Below are 19072 nucleotides of genomic sequence, written 5' to 3'. Positions count from 1 at the left end.
CTGCCCTGTAGAGGGACACTATACCATTATTACTGATCTCAGAGCTGAAGAGGTAACACTCTGCCACAGACATCTGTAGAGGGACACCTATACCATTATTACTGATATCAGAGCTGAGGGAACACGCTGTGCTCCTGTAGAGGGACACTATACCATTATTACTGATCTCAGAGCTGAGGTGACACTCTGCCCTGTAGAGGGACACTATACCATTATTACTGATCTCAGAGCGAGGGTAACACTCTGCCACAGACATCTGTGTAGAGGGACACTATACCATATTACTGATCTCAGAGCTGAGGTAACACTCTGTCACAGACATCTGTAGAGGGACACTATACCAGTATTACTGATCTCAGAGCCTGAGGTAACACGCTGCCCTGTAGAGGGACACTATACCATTATTACTGATCTCAGAGCTGAGGTGGTAACACTCTGCACCTGTAGAGGGACACTATACCATTATTAATGATCTCAGAGCTAGGGTAAACCATCTACCACAGATGCCTGTAGAGGGACACTATACCATTATTACTGATCTCAGAGCCGACAGGTAACACTCTACCACAGACGCCTGATAGGAGGGACACTATACCAGTATTACTGATCTCAGAGCTGTGAGGGTACACACTTCTGCCCCTGTAGAGGGACACTATACCATTATCTACTGATCTCAGAGCTGAGGTAACACTCTGCCCCAACACCTCACCGTGATTCGTAGTGTCCCTGTTTCTCCATGGGGCGTATCTCCCTCCCTCCCTCCTCACCGTGATTCGTAGTGTCCCGTTTCTCCATGGGGTGTATCTCCCTCCCTCCCTCCCTCCCTCCTCACCGTGATTCGTAGTGTCCCTGTTTCTTCATGGGGCGTATCTCCCTCCTCACTATGATTCGTAGTGTCCCTGTTTCTCCATGGGGCGTATCTCCCTCCCTTCCCTCCATCCCTCCCTCCCTCCCTCCTCACTGTGATTCGTAGTGTCCCTGTTTCTCCATGGGGCGTATCTCCCTCCCTCCCTCCTCACCGTGATTCGTAGTGTCCCTGTTTCTCCATGGGGCGTATCTCCCTCCCTCCCTCCTCACCGTGATTCGTAGTGTCCCTGTTTCTCCATGGGGCGTATCTCCCTCCCTCCCTCCTCACCGTGATTCGTAGTGTCCTGTTTCTCCATGGGGTGTATCTCCCTCCCTTCCCTCCCTCCCTCCTCACCGTGATTCGTAGTGTCCCTGTTCTCCATGGGGCGTATCTCCCTCCCTCCCTCCTCACCGTGATTCGTAGTGTCCCTGTTTCTCCATGGGGCGTATCTTCTTCCTGATGACAGGCAGCTTGGAGGTGTTGATGACCTTGGTCTCTCCACTGCTGTAGGTGAACTCTAGGGTACCGTTCCATTCCCTTGGGCCTTACACACTATGGTCCCCGTCGGGTTGTGCTTCACCTCCGCTGTCACTCTAACAGGAAGAGTGACGAAGGATGCCGATGTCATTAGGTCAGACACATACAGATGGATGGACGAACACACACACAGCCACCGTCTCAAACAGGGAGGGATAGGAATGACAGGGACCATCAAGATACCTTTTATACACATGGAATCTCTCTCTCTCCTCTCTCTCTCTCTCTCGCTCTCGCTCTTGCTCTCGCTTCTCTCTCTCAGACCCACCTGTGTATCTTTCCTCCATAGAAGGGTTTAGTATGGAAGGTAACGGTGGCAGAGTATCCACTCTTGGCACAACTGATGGTGACTTCCCTCCCAGCTCCACCCAGGGTACGGTAAGAATGGAGCGGGCGTAGGCACAGGGGCAGAGTGAAAACATACTCCTCATCATGCTCCAACAGACGTAGAACACCTGGAGGAGAGAGACGAGGAGAGAGAAAGAGAGAGAGAGGGAGTGGAGAGGGAGAGGAGAGAGAGGGAGAGGAGAGAGGAGAGAGAAGAGGAGAGAGAGGGAGAGAGAGAGAGAGGAGAGGAGAGAGAGAGAGAGAGAGGGAGTGGAGAGTGAGAGGAGAGGGGGAGAGGAGAGGAGAGAGAGGGGGAGAGGAGAGAGAGAGAGAGGCGGAGAGGAGAGAGAGAGAGAGGGGGAGAGAGAGGGGGGGAGAGGGGGAGAGAGAGAGGAGAGGAGAGGAGAGAGAGGGTGAGAGGAGAGAGGGGGGAGAGGAGAGAGGGGAGAGGAGAGAGAGAGAGAGGGGGGAGAGGAGAGAGAGAGACAGAGAGAGAGAAACAGAGGGAGTTGGAGAGAGAGAGAGAGGAGCACGTAAATAGAAGATATGCCCACAGACTTTTATCTCCCTCACCAACTTCAAACATCAGCTATCTGAGCAGCTAACCGATCGCTGCAGCTGTACATAGTCTATTGGTAAATAGCCCACCCTTTTCACCTACCTCATCCCCATACTGTTTTTATTTATTTACTTTTCTGCTCTTCTGCACACCAATATCTCTACCTGTACATGACCATCTGATCATTCATCACTCCAGTGTTAATCTACAAAATTGTAATTATTTGCCTACCTCCTCATGCCTTTTGCAACATTGTATATAGACTCCCCCTTTGGTTTCTACTGTGTTATTGACTTGTTAATTGTTTACTCCATGTGTAACTCTTTGTTGTCTGCTCACACTGCTATGCTTTATCTGGCCAGGTCGCAGTTGCAAATGAGAACTTGTTCTCAACTAGCCTCCCTGGTTAAATAAAGGTGTTCTCAACTAGCCTGCCTGGTTAAATAAAGGTGTTCTCAACTAGCCTACCTGGTTAAATAAAGGTGTTCTCAACTAGCCTACCTGGTTAAATAAAGGTGTTCTCAACTAGCCTACCTGGTTAAATAAAGGTGTTCTCAACTAGCCTACCTGGTTAAATAAAGGTGTTCTCAACTAGCCTACCTGGTTAAATAAAGGTGTTCTCAACTAGCCTACCTGGTTAAATAAAGGTGAAATAAAATAAAATAAAATAAGGGGAAATAAATAAATAAATAAAAAAACACCACAAAGCACCTGGCTCTGTTCACAAACACACCCTACAGAGAGATGAACCTGGAGAAGAGTCCCCTAAGCAAGCTGGTCCTGGGGCTCTGTTCACAAACACACCCTACAGAGAGATGAACCTGGAGAAGAGTCCCCGAAGCAAGCTGGTCCTGGGGCTCTGTTCACAAACACACCCTACAGAGAGATGAACCTGGAGAAGAGTCCCCTAAGCAAGCTGGTCCTGGGGCTCTGTTCACAAACACACCCTACAGAGAGATGAACCTGGAGAAGAGTCCCCTAAGCAAGCTGGTCCTGGGGCTCTGTTCACAAACCACCCTACAGAGAGATGAACCTGGAGAAGAGTCCCCTAAGCAAGCTGGTCCTGGGGCTCTGTTCACAAAACACACACTACAGAGAGATGAACCTGGAGAAGAGTCCCCTAAGCAAGCTGGTCCTGGGGCTCTGTTCACAAACACACCCTACAGAGAGATGAACCTGGAGAAGAGTCCCCTAAGCAAGCTGGTCCTGGGGCTCTGTTCACAAACACACACTACAGAGAGATGAACCTGGAGAAGAGTCCCCTAAGCAAGCTGGTCCTGGGGCTCTGTTCACAAACACACCCTACAGAGAGATGAACCTGGAGAAGAGTCCCCTAAGCAAGCTGTCCTGGGGCTCTGTTCACAAAACACACACTACAGAGAGATGAACCTGGAGAAGAGTCCCCTAAGCAAGCTGGTCCTGGGGCTCTGTTCACAAAACACACCCTACAGAGAGATGAACCTGGAGAAGAGTCCCCTAAGCAAGCTGGTCCTGGGGCTCTGTTCACAAAACAACCCTACAGAGAGATGAACCTGGAGAAGAGTCCCCTAAGCAAGCTGGTCCTGGGGCTCTGTTCACAAACACACCCTACAGAGAGATGAACCTGGAGAAGAGTCCCCTAAGCAAGCTGGTCCTGGGGCTCTGTTCACAAACACACCCTACAGAGAGATGAACCTGGAGAAGAGTCCCCTAAGCAAGCTGGTCCTGGGGCTCTGTTCACAAACACACACTACAGAGAGATGAACCTGGAGAAGAGTCCCCTAAGCAAGCTGGTCCTGGGGCTCTGTTCACAAACACACCCTACAGAGAGATGAACCTGGAGAAGAGTCCCCTAAGCAAGCTGGTCCTGGGGCTCTGTTCACAAACACACCCCACAGAGCCCAGGACAGCAGCACAATTAGACCCAACCAAATCATGAGAAAACAAAAAGATAGTCCTGTCCTGGTTCTGTCCTCTCTGCTCCTCTCTCTGAGTCCTGTCCTGTCCTGGTTCTGTCCTCTCTGCTCCTCTCTCTGAGTCCTGTCCTGGTTCTGTCCTTTCTGCTCCTCTCTCTGAGTCCTGTCCTGGTTCTGTCCTCTCTGCTCCTCTCTCTGAGTTCTGTCCTGTCCTGGTTCTCTCCTCTCTGCTCCTCTCTCTGAGTCCTGTCCTGGTTCTGTCCTCTCTGCTCCTCTCTCTGAGTCCTGTCCTGTCCTGGTTCTCTCCTCTCTCTGAGTCCTGTCCTGGTTCTGTCCTCTCTGCTCCTCTCTCTGAGTCCTGTCCTGTCCTGGTTCTGTCCTCTCTGATCCTCTCTCTGAGTCCTGTCCTGGTTCTGTCCTCTCTGCTCCTCTCTCTGAGTCCTGTCCTGTCCTGGTTCTGTCCTCTCTGCTCCTCTCTCTGAGTCCTGTCCTGTCCTGGTTCTGTCCTCTCTGCTCCTCTCTCTGAGTCCTGTCCTGTCCTGGTTCTCTCCTCTCTCTGAGTCCTGTCCTGGTTCTGTCCTCTCTGCTCTCTCTCTGAGTCCTGTCCTGTCCTGGTTCTGTCCTCTCTGCTCCTCTCTCTGAGTCCTGTCCTGTCCTGGTTCTCTCCTCTCTGCTCTCTCTCTGAGTCCTGTCCTGTCCTGGTTCTCTCCTCTCTCTGAGTCTGTCCTGTCCTGGTTCTCTCCTCTCTGCTCCTCTCTCTGAGTCCTGTCCTGGCTCTCTCCTCTCTCCTCCTCTCTCTGAGTCCTGTCCTGTCTCTCATCTCTCCTCTCTGTTTTCTGTGTTACATCCAAAGTACTGCCCTGGCCTGGCCTTCTCATCTCTCCTCTCTCTGAGCCCTGGCCTGGCCCTCTCATCTCTCCTCTCTCTGAGCCCTGGCCTGGCCCTCTCATCTCTCCTCTCTCAGTACATTACATAAGAGACAGCTGGGTGAAATCTGCTGCGGGCAGAAAACCCAGGTCTGACAGATCCACATCTGTTTCCCAAGACAGGAGGGGTGGGAGGGGAGGGGAGAGAGGAGATGGCCCTGCCTCAGTGTCTTTCTGGAGGGGTGGAGGGGGGAGAGGAGAGGGAGGCTAGGGGCCTTGGTGCATCTGTTTCCCAAATACAGGAAGGGTTGGGGGCGGCCGGCACATTGCAGGAAGTGATCAGTGAGAGGCTTCTCGGCTCGCTAGCCTGGCAGCGCAATTGTGAGAATGTGTGAGAATGCCAGGTCAGCGTTTTCTTACTAAGAGTGCCCACATCACCTGCTGTCACAAATACACACCCACACACTCACCAGCATGCTAGCCACACGTGTACATGTGCACAATCACACACATACACACACACACACGCTTCACAGAGACATGCTTCCCTCCCTGTCTGCCTGCACACAAGGTTCGCTGCAAGGATGCTGGGGTTACGACGTGGTGCATTAGATGTCACCGAGTGACAGACGTGGAGCCAATCTCTGTCTCTATATCAGGCTACCAGGTTGACCATCACAATCCCCTGTCTCTATATCAGACTACCAGCCTGGGAGACACCTACAGCCTCCTACAGCCTGAGAGACACCTACAGCCTGGGAGACACCTACAGCCTCCTATAGCCTGAGAGATACCTACAGCCTGAGAGCCAACTGTGCATATGGTCCTACAGCCTGAGAGCCAACTGTGCATATGGTCCTACAGCCCGAGAGCCAACTGTGCATATGGTCCTACAGCCTGAGAGCCAACTGTGCATATGGTCCTACAGCCTGAGAGCCAACTGTGCATATGGTCCTACAGCCTGAGAGCCAACTGTGCATGGTCCTACAGCCTGAGAGCCAACTGTGCATATGGTCCTACAGCCTGAGAGCCAACTGTGCATATGGTCCTACAGCCTGAGAGCCAACTGTGCATATGGTCCTACAGCCTGAGAGCCAACTGTGCATATGGTCCTACAGCCTGAGAGCCAACTGTGCATATGGTCCTACAGCCTGAGAGCCAACTGTGCATATGGTCCTACAGCCTGAGAGCCAACTGTGCATATGGTCCTACAGCCTGAGAGCCAACTGTGCATATGGTCCTACAGCCTGAGAGCCAACTGTGCATATGGTCCTACAGCCTGAGAGCCAACTGTGCATATGGTCCTACAGCCTGAGAGCCAACTGTGCATATGGTCCTACAGCCTGAGAGCCAACTGTGCATATGGTCCTACAGCCTGAGAGCCAACTGTGCATATGGTCCTACAGCCTGAGAGCCAACTGTGCATATGGTCCTACAGCCTGAGAGCCAACTGTGCATATGGTTCTACAGCCTGAGAGCCAACTGTGCATATGGTCCTACAGCCTGAGAGCCAACTGTGCATATGGTCCTACAGCCTGAGAGCCAACTGTGCATATGGTCCTACAGCCTGAGAGCCAACTGTGCATATGGTCCTACAGCCTGAGAGCCAACTGTGCATATGGTCCTACAGCCTGAGAGCCAACTGTGCATATGGTCCTACAGCCTGAGAGCCAACTGTGCATATGGTCCTACAGCCTGAGAGCCAACTGTGCATATGGTCCTACAGCCTGAGAGCCAACTGTGCATATGGTCCTACAGCCTGAGAGCCAACTGTGCATATGGTCCTACAGCCTGAGAGCCAACTGTGCATATGGTCCTACAGCCTGAGAGCCAAATGTGCATATGGTCCTACAGCCTGAGAGCCAACTGTGCATATGGTCCTACAGCCTGAGAGCCAACTGTGCATATGGTCCTACAGCCTGAGAGCCAACTGTGCATATGGTCCTACAGCCTGAGAGCCAACTGTGCATATGGTCCTACAGCCTGAGAGCCAACTGTGCATATGGTCCTACAGCCTGAGAGCCAACTGTGCATATGGTCCTACAGCCTGAGAGCCAACTGTGCATATGGTCCTACAGCCTGAGAGCCAACTGTGCATATGGTCCTACAGCCTGAGAGCCAACTGTGCATATGGTCCTACAGCCTGAGAGCCAACTGTGCATATGGTCCTACAGCCTGAGAGCCAACTGTGCATATGGTCCTACAGCCTGAGAGCCAACTGTGCATATGGTCCTACAGCCTGAGAGCCAACTGTGCATATGGTCCTACAGCCTGAGAGCCAACTGTGCATATGGTCCTACAGCCTGAGAGCCAACTGTGCATATGGTCCTACAGCCTGAGAGCCAACTGTGCATATGGTCCTACAGCCTGAGAGCCAACTGTGCATATGGTCTACAGCCTGAGAGCCAACTGTGCATATGGTCCTACAGCCTGAGAGCCAACTGTGCATATGGTCCTACAGCCTGAGAGCCAACTGTGCATATGGTCCTACAGCCTGAGAGCCAACTGTGCATATGGTCCTACAGCCTGAGAGCCAACTGTGCATATGGTCCTACAGCCTGAGAGCCAACTGTGCATATGGTCCTACAGCCTGAGAGCCAACTGTGCATATGGTCCTACAGCCTGAGAGCCAACTGTGCATATGGTCCTACAGCCTGAGAGCCAACTGTGCATATGGTCCTACAGCCTGAGAGCCAACTGTGCATATGGTCCTACAGCCTGAGAGCCAACTGTGCATATGGTCCTACAGCCTGAGAGCCAACTGTGCATATGGTCCTACAGCCTGAGAGCCAACTGTGCATATGGTCCTACAGCCTGAGAGCCAACTGTGCATATGGTCCTACAGCCTGAGAGCCAACTGTGCATATGGTCCTACAGCCTGAGAGCCAACTGTGCATATGGTCCTACAGCCTGAGAGCCAACTGTGCATATGGTCCTACAGCCTGAGAGCCAACTGTGCATATGGTCCTACAGCCTGAGAGCCAACTGTGCATATGGTCCTACAGCCTGAGAGCCAACTGTGCATATGGTCCTACAGCCTGAGAGCCAACTGTGCATATGGTCCTACAGCCTGAGAGCCAACTGTGCATATGGTCCTACAGCCTGAGAGCCAACTGTGCATATGGTCCTACAGCCTGAGAGCCAACTGTGCATATGGTCCTACAGCCTGAGAGCCAACTGTGCATATGGTCCTACAGCCTGAGAGCCAACTGTGCATATGGTCCTACAGCCTGAGAGCCAACTGTGCATATGGTCCTACAGCCTGAGAGCCAACTGTGCATATGGTCCTACAGCCTGAGAGCCAACTGTGCATATGGTCCTACAGCCTGAGAGCCAACTGTGCATATGGTCCTACAGCCTGAGAGCCAACTGTGCATATGGTCCTACAGCCTGAGAGCCAACTGTGCATATGGTCCTACAGCCTGAGAGCCAACTGTGCATATGGTCCTACAGCCTGAGAGCCAACTGTGCATATGGTCCTACAGCCTGAGAGCCAACTGTGCATATGGTCCTACAGCCTGAGAGCCAACTGTGCATATGGTCCTACAGCCTGAGAGCCAACTGTGCATATGGTCCTACAGCCTGAGAGCCAACTGTGCATATGGTCCTACAGCCTGAGAGCCAACTGTGCATATGGTCCTACAGCCTGAGAGCCAACTGTGCATATGGTCCTACAGCCTGAGAGCCAACTGTGCATATGGTCCTACAGCCTGAGAGCCAACTGTGCATATGGTCCTACAGCCTGAGAGCCAACTGTGCATATGGTCCTACAGCCTGAGAGCCAACTGTGCATATGGTCCTACAGCCTGAGAGCCAACTGTGCATATGGTCCTACAGCCTGAGAGCCAACTGTGCATATGGTCCTACAGCCTGAGAGCCAACTGTGCATATGGTCCTACAGCCTGAGAGCCAACTGTGCATATGGTCCTACAGCCTGAGAGCCAACTGTGCATATGGTCCTACAGCCTGAGAGCCAACTGTGCATATGGTCCTACTAGATAATAAACAGATATGTATAGCCAACAGATCCTTAAAAAGTTCTACAGCTGCACCATCGAGAGCATCCTGACCAGTGGCGTCACCGCCTGGTATGGCAACTGCTCTGCATCTGACCGTAAGCCACTACAGAGGGTAGTCCATACGGCCCAGTACATCACTGGGGCCAAGCTTCCTGTCATCCAGGACCAATATAATAGGCGGTGTCAGACGAAGGCCCTAAAACAATTGTCAGAGACTCCAGTCACCCGAGTCATAGACTGTTCTCTCTGCTTCCGCACAGCAAGAGGTACCGGAGCGCCAAGTCTAGGTCCAAGAGGCTCCTTAACGGCTTCTACCCCTCCAAGACATTAGACTCCTGAACAATTAACCAAATGCCACCGGACTATTACATTGACCCCCCCTCCCATTTGTTTTGTACACTGCTGCTACTCACTGCTTATTATCTATTCATAGTCACTTCCCCCCTACCTACAAGTACAAATGACCTCTAACCTGTACCTCTGACTCAGTACCGGTACCTCCTGTATATAACCTCCACAGTGACTCGGTACCGGTACCTCCTGTACATAACCTCTGCACAGTGACTCGGTACCGGTACCTCCTGTACATAACCTCTGCACAGTGACTCGGTACTGGTACCTCCTGTATATAACCTCCACAGTGACTCGGTACCGGTACATCCTGTACATAACCTCTGCACAGTGACTCGGTACCGGTACCTCCTGTATATAACCTCCACAGTGACTCGGTACCGGTACCTCCTGTACATAACCTCTGCACAGTGACTCGGTACCGGTACCTCCTGTATATAACCTCCACAGTGACTCGGTACCGGTACCTCCTGTACATAACCTCTGCACAGTGACTCGGTACCGGTACCTCCTGTACATAACCTCCACAGTGACTCGGTACCGGAACCTCCTGTATATAACCTCCACAGTGACTCGGTACCGGTACCTCCTGTATATAACCTCCACAGTGACTCGGTACCGGTACCTCCTGTATATAACCTCCACAGTGACTCAGTACCGGTACCTCCTGTATTAAGCCTCCACAGTGACTCGGTACCGGTACCTCCTGTATATAACCTCCACAGTGACTCGGTACCGGTACCTCCTGTATATAACCTCCACAGTGACTCGGTACCGGTACCTCCTGTATATAACCTCCACAGTGACTCGGTACCGGTACCTCCTGTATATAACTTCCACAGTGACTCGGTACCGGTACCTCCTGTATATAACCTCCACAGTGACTCGGTACCGGTACCTCCTGTATATAACCTCCACAGTGACTCGGTACCGGTACCTCCTGTATATAGCCTCCACAGTGACTCGGTACCGGTACCTCCTGTATATAACCTCCACAGTGACTCGGTACCGGTACCTCCTGTATATAACCTCCACAGTGACTCGGTACCGGTACCTCCTGTATATAACCTCCACAGTGACTCGGTACTGGTACCTCCTGTACATAACCTCCACAGTGACTCGGTACCGGTACCTCCTGTATATAACCTCCACAGTGACTCGGTACCGGTACCTCCTGTATATAACCTCCACAGTGACTCGGTACCGGTACCTCCTGTATATAACCTCCACAGTGACTCGGTACTGGTACCTCCTGTACATAACCTCCACAGTGACTCGGTACCGGTACCTCCTGTATATAACCTCCACAGTGACTCGGTACCTCCTGTATATAACCTCCACAGTGACTCGGTACCGGTACCTCCTGTATATAACCTCCATAGTGACTCGGTACCGGTACCTCCTGTATATAACCTCCACAGTGACTCGGTACCGGTACCTCCTGTATATAACCTCCACAGTGACTCGGTACCGGTACCTCCTGTATATAACCTCCATAGTGACTCGGTACCGGTACCTCCTGTATATAACCTCCACAGTGACTCGGCATCGTTACTGTCATGTTATTATGTTACTTCATATGATTTTTACTTTAGTTTATTTGGTAAATATTTTCTTAACTCTTTCTTGAACCGCACTGTTGGTTTAAGGGCTTGTTTAGTCAGCATTTCACGGTGAAGTTCACACTTGTTGTATTTGGCACATGTGACGAATCAAGTTTGATTTGATTTGATTTGACAACGACCCCCCCCCCCACCACACACACACACCTCTACCATCACACACACACCACCCCCTCACCATATGTGTTCTCTCTCCTGGTTTCATTAGCATATCTGCTATGACTCAGGGGGGGAGACAAGGACACATCCTCGTTAGTAATTCATGCTGTCCTAATTACTGAGAGGACTAATTGTCCGTGAGACTCAGGAACGCGTTGAGTCAGAAACTGCTTTGATAATCATTCAATTAAACAGACTTTACGAGGCAAAAACATGTTTGTTTTTAAACGGTCGACTATTTGACATCAACGTGGAGAAGGACTGAATCTGCTCAGTGTGTTCTGCAATATTTAAAGACACAAATAAACGTTTTCCGGAATGTTTAGCTTTCGATAAACAGTTGATCATAAAGAAGAAATGTTTAGTCTGACTTCCCTCAGCGCAGTATGCCGTGGTAGCACACACACTACAGTCCTCCCTCAGCGCAGTATGCCGTGGTACAACACACTACAGTCTCCTCAGCGCAGTATGCCGTGGTACAACACACTACACGTCCTCCCTCAGCCCGCAGTATGCCGTGGTACAACACACTACGTCCTCCCTCAGCGCAGTATGCCGTGGTAGCAACACACATACAGTCCTCCCTCAGCGCAGTATGCCGGGTACAACACACTACAGTCCTCCCTCAGCGGCAGTATGCCGTGGTACAACACACTACAGTCCTCCCGCAGCGCAGTATGCCGTGGTACAACACACTACAGTCCTCCCTCAGCGCAGTATGCCGTGGTACAACACACTACAGTCCTCCCTCAGCGCAGTATGCCCGTGGTAAACACACTACACAGTCCTCCCTCAGCGCAGTATGCCGTGGTACAACACACTACAGTCCTCCCTCAGCGCAGTATGCCGTGCGTACCACACCACTACAGTCCCTCCCTCAGCGCAGTATGCCGTGGTACAACACGACTACAGTCCTCCCCTCAGCGCCAGTATGCCGTGGTACAACACACTACAGGTCCTCCCTCAGCCCGCAGTATGCCGTGGTCCAACACATCTACCGTCCTCCCTCAGCGCAGTATCGCGTGGTACACACAGTACAGTCCTCCCTCAGCGCAGTATGCCGTGGTACAACACACTACAGTCCTCCCCTCAGCGCAGTATGCCGTGGTACAACCACCTACAGTCCTCCCTCAGCCGCAGTATGCCGTGGTCCAACACACTACAGTTCCTCCCTCAGGCAGCTATGCCGTGGTACACCTACAGTTCATCCCTCAGCGCAGTAGCGTGGTACAACACACTACAGTCCTCCCTCAGCGCCAGTATGCCGTGCGTACAACACACTACAGTCCTCCCTCAGCTGCAGTATGCCCGTGGGTACAACACCTACAGTCCTCCCTCATCGCAGTATGCCCGTGGGTACAACACCTACAGTCCTCCCTCAGCGCAGTATGCCGTGGTACAACACACTACAGTCCTCCTCACGCAGTATGCCGTGGTACAACACACTACAGTCCTCCCTCAGCGCAGTATGCCGTGGTACAACACACTACAGTCCTCCCTCAGCGCAGTATGCCGTGGTACAACAACCTACCAGTCCCTCCCTCAGCGCAGTATGCCGTGGTACAACACACTACAGTCCTCCCTCAGCGCAGTATGCCGTGGTACAAACACATACAGTTCCTCCCTCAGCGCAGATGCCGTGGTACAACACACTACAGTCCTCCCTCAGCGCAGTATGCCGTGGTACAACACACTACAGTCCTCCCTCAGCGCAGTATGCCGTGGTACAACACACTACAGTCCTCCCTCAGCGCAGTATGCCGTGGTACAACACACACAGTCCTCCCCTCAGCGCAGTATGCCGTGGTACAACACACTACAGTCTCCCTCAGCGCTCTACACACAGTATCCAGAGGTACAACACCCCACAGTCCTCCCTCAGCGCAGTATGCCGTGGTACAACACACTACAGTCCTCCCTCAGCGCTCTACACACAGTATCCAGAGGTACAACACACTACAGTCCTCCCTCAGCGCAGTATGCCGTGGTACAACACACTACAGTCCTCCCTCAGCGCTCTACACACAGTATCCAGAGGTACAACACACTACAGTCCTCCCTCAGCGCAGTATGCCGTGGTACAACACACTACAGTCCTCCCTCAGCGCAGTATGCCGTGGTACAACACACTACAGTCCTCCCTCAGCGCAGTATGCCGTGGTACAAACACACTACAGTCCTCCCTCAGCGCTCTACACACAGTATCCAGAGGTACAACACACTACAGTCTTCCCATCCTTCACTAAGAGTGGTACAACACACTACAGTCTTCCCGTCCTTCACTAAGAGTGGTACAACACACTACAGTCTTCCCATCCTTCACTAAGAGTGGTACAACACACTACAGTCCTCCCATCCTTCACTAAGAGTGGTACAACACACTACAGTCCTCCCATCCTTCACTAAGAGTGGTATAAACACACTACAGTCCTCCCTCAGCGCTCTACACACAGTATGCCGTGGTACAACACACTACAGTCCTCCTCAGCGCTCTACACACAGTATGCCGTGGTACAACACACTACAGTCCTCCCTCAGCGCAGTATGCCGTGGTACAACACACTACAGTCCTCCCTCAGCGCAGTATGCCGTGGTACAACACACTACAGTCCTCCCTCAGCGCAGTATGCCGTGGTACAACACACTACAGTCCTCCCTTCAGCGCTCTACACACAGTATTGCCGTGGTACAACACACTACAGTCCTCCCTCAGCGCAGTATGCCGTGGTACAACACACTACAGTCCTCCCTCAGCGCAGTATGCCGTGGTACAACAACACTACAGTCCTCCCTCAGCGCAGTATGCCGTGGTACAACAACTACAGTCCTCCCTCAGCGCTCTACACACAGTATGCCGTGGTACAACACCTACAGTCCTCCCTCAGCGCCTCTACACACAGTATGCCGTGGTACAACACACTACAGTCCTCCCTCAGCGCTCTACACACAGTATCCAGAGGTACAACACCCCACAGTCCTCCCTCAGCGCAGTATGCCGTGATACAACCACACTACAGTCCTCCTCAGCGCAGTATGCCGTGGTACAACACACTACAGTCCTCCCCTCAGCGCAGTATGCCGTGGTACAACACACTACAGTCCTCCCTCAGCGCAGTATGCCGTGGTACAACACACTACAGTCCTCCCTCAGCGCAGTATGCCGTGTACAACACACTACAGTCCTCCCTCAGCGCAGTATCCGTGGTACAACACACTACAGTCCTCCCTCAGCGCAGTATGCCATGGTACAACACACCTACAGTCCTCCCTCAGCGCAGTATGCCGTGTACAACACACTACAGTCCTCCCTCAGCGCAGTATGCCGTGGTACAACACACTACAGTCCTCCCTCAGCGCTCTACACACAGTATCCAGAGGTACAACACACTACAGTCTTCCCATCCTTCACTAAGAGTGGTACAACACACTACAGTCTTCCCGTCCTTCACTAAGAGTGGTACAACACACTACAGTCCTCCCATCCTTCACTAAGAGTGGTATAAACACACTACAGTCTTCCCGTCCTTCACTAAGAGAGGTACAACACACTACAGTCCTCCCGTCCTTCACTAAGAGTGGTATAAACACACTACAGTCTTCCTGTCCTTCACTAAGAGTGGTACAACACACTACAGTCTTCACTAAGAGTGGTACAACACACTACAGTCTTCACTAAGAGTAGTACAACACACTACCAGTCTTCCCCTGCTTCACTAAGAGTGGTACAACACACTACAGTCTTCCCCTGCTTCACTAAGAGTGGTACAACACACTACAGTCTTCCCGTCCTTCACTAAGAGTGGTACAACACACTACAGTCTTCACTAAGAGTGGTACAACACACTACAGTCTTCACTAAGAGTGGTACAACACACTACAGTCTTCCCGTCCTTCACTAAGAGTGGTACAACACACTACAGTCTTCACTAAGAGTGGTACAACACACTACAGTCTTCACTAAGAGTGGTACAACACACTACAGTCTTCACTAAGAGTGGTACAACACACTACAGTCTTCACTAAGAGTGGTACAACACACTACAGTCTTCCCGTGTTTCACTAAGAGTGGTACAACACACTACAGTCTTCACTAAGAGTGGTACAATACACTACAGTCTTCCCGTCCTTCACTAAGAGTGGTACAACACACTACAGTCTTCACTAAGAGTGGTACAACACACTACAGTCTTCCCATCCTTCACTAAGAGTGGTACAACACACTACAGTCTTCCCATCCTTCACTAAGAGTGGTACAACACCACTACAGTCTCCCGTCCTTCACTAAGAGTGGTACAACACACTACAGTCGTCCCGTACAACACACTACAGTCTTCCCGTCCTTCACTAAGAGTGGTACAACACACTACAGTCTTCACTAAGAGTGGTACAACACACTACAGTCTTCCCGTCCTTCACTAAGAGTGGTACAACACACTACAGTCTTCACTAAGAGTGGTACAACACACTACAGTCTTCCCGTCCTTCACTAAGAGTGGTATAAACACACTACAGTCTTCCCATCCTTCACTAAGAGTGGTACAACACACTACAGTCTTCACTAAGAGTGGTACAACACACTACAGTCTTCCCGTCCTTCACTAAGAGTGGTATAAACACACTACAGTCTTCCCGTCCTTCACTAAGAGAGGTACAACACACTACAGTCTTCCCGTCCTTCACTAAGAGAGGTACAACACACTACAGTCTTCACTAAGAGTGGTACAACACACTACAGTCGTCCCGTACAACACACTACAGTCTTCCCGTCCTTCACTAAGAGAGGTACAACACACTACAGTCTTCACTAAGAGTGGTACAACACACTACAGTCGTCCCGTACAACACACTACAGTCTTCACTAAGAGTGGTACAACACACTACAGTCTTCACTAAGAGTGGTACAACACACTACAGTCTTCCCGTCCTTCACCTGCTCGATGGGACGCTGCCAGTCAGCCAATTATATGCTACTTTCAATCCTAATGCGATTACCTTGGATTAATATGAGACATTAAAGCCTAAAACTCCTTTAAACTCAGCTAATTAAACCCTGGAATGTGATTAAGGAACTTTAAAAACAGAGAGTTGACACGAGCTTTCAGTCAGTCACCTCTTATCAACCGTAGACTGTCTGAACCTGTCATCGATGCTATTACTGTACAGTATATGATGGATCACCAACGGCAACATAACAAACACTATTATAACAGTCTGGCCTGTCACACGTTTCATGCAGGATCCATGACTACCATGACGGATCACAAACGGCAACATAAAAAACACTTATTTGGGTTTCTCTGTCAGGTCACATTGTTAGTTAAAACTCCTGGTTCCAGTCATAACTAAGTTAGCTGTGTCTGTCAACAGTTCCAGAACACTAACACCTACCTAGAACTACAGTAGCTGTCTGTCAACAGTTCTAGAACACTAACACCTACCTAGAACTACTGTAGCTGTGTCTGTCAACAGTTCCAGAACACTAACACCTACCTAGAACTACAGTAGCTGTCTGTCAACAGTTCCAGAACACTAACACCTACCTATAACTACAGTAGCTGTCTGTCAACAGTTCTAGAACACTAACACCCACCTAGAACTACAGTAGCTGTCTGTCAACAGGTCCAGAACACTAACACCTACCTAGAACTACAGTTAGGCGCTGTACACTGTAACCCCTAGTCATAACTACTGTCTAGCTGGCTCTCAGTAGGTACTGTTCACTGTAACCCCTAGTCATAACTACTGGATTGCTGGCTCTCAGTAGGTGCTGGCTCTCAGTAGGTGCTGTTCACTGTAACCCCTAGTCATAACTACTGTCTAGCTGGCTCTCAGTAGGTATTGTTCACTGTAACCACTAGTCATAACTACTGTATTGCTGGCTCTCAGTAGGTGCTGGCTCTCAGTAGGTGCTGTACACTGTAACCCCTAGTCATAACTACTGTCTAGCTGGCTCTCAGTAGGTGCTGTTCACTGTAACCCCTAGTCATAACTACTGTATTGCTGGCTCTCAGTAGGTGCTGTTCACTGTAACCCCTAGTCATAACTACTGTCTAGCTGGCTCTCAGTAGGTACTGTAACTCCTAGTCATAGCTACTGTATAGCTGGCTCTCAGTAGGTGCTGTAACCCCTAGTTATAACTACTGTATTGCTGGCTCTCAGTAGGTGCTGTTCACTGTAACCCCTAGTCATAACTACTGTATTGCTGGCTCTCAGTAGGTGCTGTTCACTGTAACCCCTAGTCATAACTACTGTATAACTGGCTCTCAGTAGGTGCTGTTCACTGTAACCCGTAGTCATAACTACTGTATAGCTGGCTCTCAGTAGGCGCTGTACACTGTAACCCCTAGTCATAACTACTGTATAGCTGGCTCTCAGTAGGCGCTGTACACTGTAACCCCTAGTCATAACTACTGTATAGCTGGCTCTCAGTAGGTGCTGTACACTGTAACCCCTAGTCATAACTACTGTATAGTTGGCTCTCAGTAGGCGCTGTACACTGTAACCTCTAGTTATAACTACTGTATTGCTGGCTCTCAGTAGGTGCTGTTCACTGTAACCCCTAGTCATAACTACTGTATAGCTGGCTCTCAGTAGGCGCTGTACACTGTAACCCCTAGTCATAACTACTGTCTAGCTGGCTCTCAGTAGGTACTGTAACTCCTAGTCTTAGCTACTGTATAGCTGGCTCTCAGTAGGTACTGTAAACCGCTAGTTATAACTACTGTATAGTTGGCTCTCAGTAGGTGCTGTCACTGTAACCCCTAGTCATAACTACTGTATAGCTGGCTCTCAGTAGGTGCTGTAACCCCTAGTTATAAACTACTGTATTGCTGGCTCTCAGTAGGTGCTGTTCACTGTAACCCCTAGTCATAACTACTGTTTAGCTAGCTCTCAGTAGGTGCTGTTCACTGTAAACCCCTAGTCATAACTACTGTATAGCCGGCTCTCAGTAGGTGCTGTTCACCCTAGTAACAGTAGTAACAAACCTAGTCCCTAACTAGATCCAGTACAGTGCAGTAATGCTCACCTTCCCCGACCATAGACACTCCGATGGACATGCCCATGAACTTGCTCGGGTCCAGACATGGGTATTGACGCACATGCTCCTCTCTTTACACTCGCAGTAGAACCCAGTGACGGGTGGGTGGTGTGACACCTGCCTCCGCCACGAACCTTACCCGGTAACAGTCCTCTGTCTGAGCACCCCCCCGCCCTCCGTCCCTGTCCGGCGGGAGGCTCTAGAGGAAGAGGCGGGGTTAGGGGAAGAGCCTCTAGAGGAAGAGGCGGGGTTAGGGGAAGGGCCTCTAAAGGAAGAGGCAGGGTTAGGGGAAGAGCCTCTAGAGGAAGAGGCAGGGTTAGAGGAAGAGGCGGGGTTAGGGGAAGAGCCTCTAGAGGAAGAGGCGGGGTTAGGGGGAAGAGCCTCTAGAGGAAGAGGCGGGGTTAGGGGCGGGGTTTGAAGTGGGTGTCGTGTTAGTGTTAGGGACAGAGCCCATGGTCCTCAGTGGGTGGACTCTCTCTCGGGGGGACGTCCCAGGAACACCTGAAACTCTCTCCCAGGATGGGGTTGTAGGGTTTCTTGGCCACGGCACCCTTGCGCCCCTCGTGAAAGGCGGTCAGGTAGTATTCCACGAATCGGACGATGCGCTCCTCTGGGGTGGCTCCCGTGGTGATGTTCAGGAACATGTCTGGGTGAGCCATGAAGTTAGCGTACATCTCTAGGAGGGACGCTTTCTCCAGGATAAGGTAGGGAGTACCACCTGTAGAAAGGAGAAGGAGAGAGAGAGAGGAGAGAGAGGAGAGAGAGAGAGGAAAGAGAGGGAGACAGAGAGAGGAAGGAGAGGGATATGAGGAAGAGAGGGAAGGAGGAGAGGAAGGGAGAGGGAGAGAGAG

At 51.0% G+C, this 19072-nt stretch overlaps 1 pseudogene; it reads right to left on the bottom strand.

The window, feature by feature from the left end:
- Nucleotides 1-1237: 1237 nt before the first annotated feature.
- Nucleotides 1238-18939, bottom strand: LOC116371336 (oxysterol-binding protein-related protein 10-like; annotated as a pseudogene).
- Between the last annotated feature and the right edge of the window lie 133 nt (nt 18940-19072).

The sequence above is a fragment of the Oncorhynchus kisutch genome, unplaced genomic scaffold (genome assembly GCF_002021735.2).
Source record: "Oncorhynchus kisutch isolate 150728-3 unplaced genomic scaffold, Okis_V2 scaffold3111, whole genome shotgun sequence".
Lineage (NCBI taxonomy): Eukaryota > Metazoa > Chordata > Actinopteri > Salmoniformes > Salmonidae > Oncorhynchus > Oncorhynchus kisutch.
The sequence above is the reverse complement of the archived record's forward strand: the minus strand, read 5'-3'. Positions and strand labels throughout refer to the sequence as shown.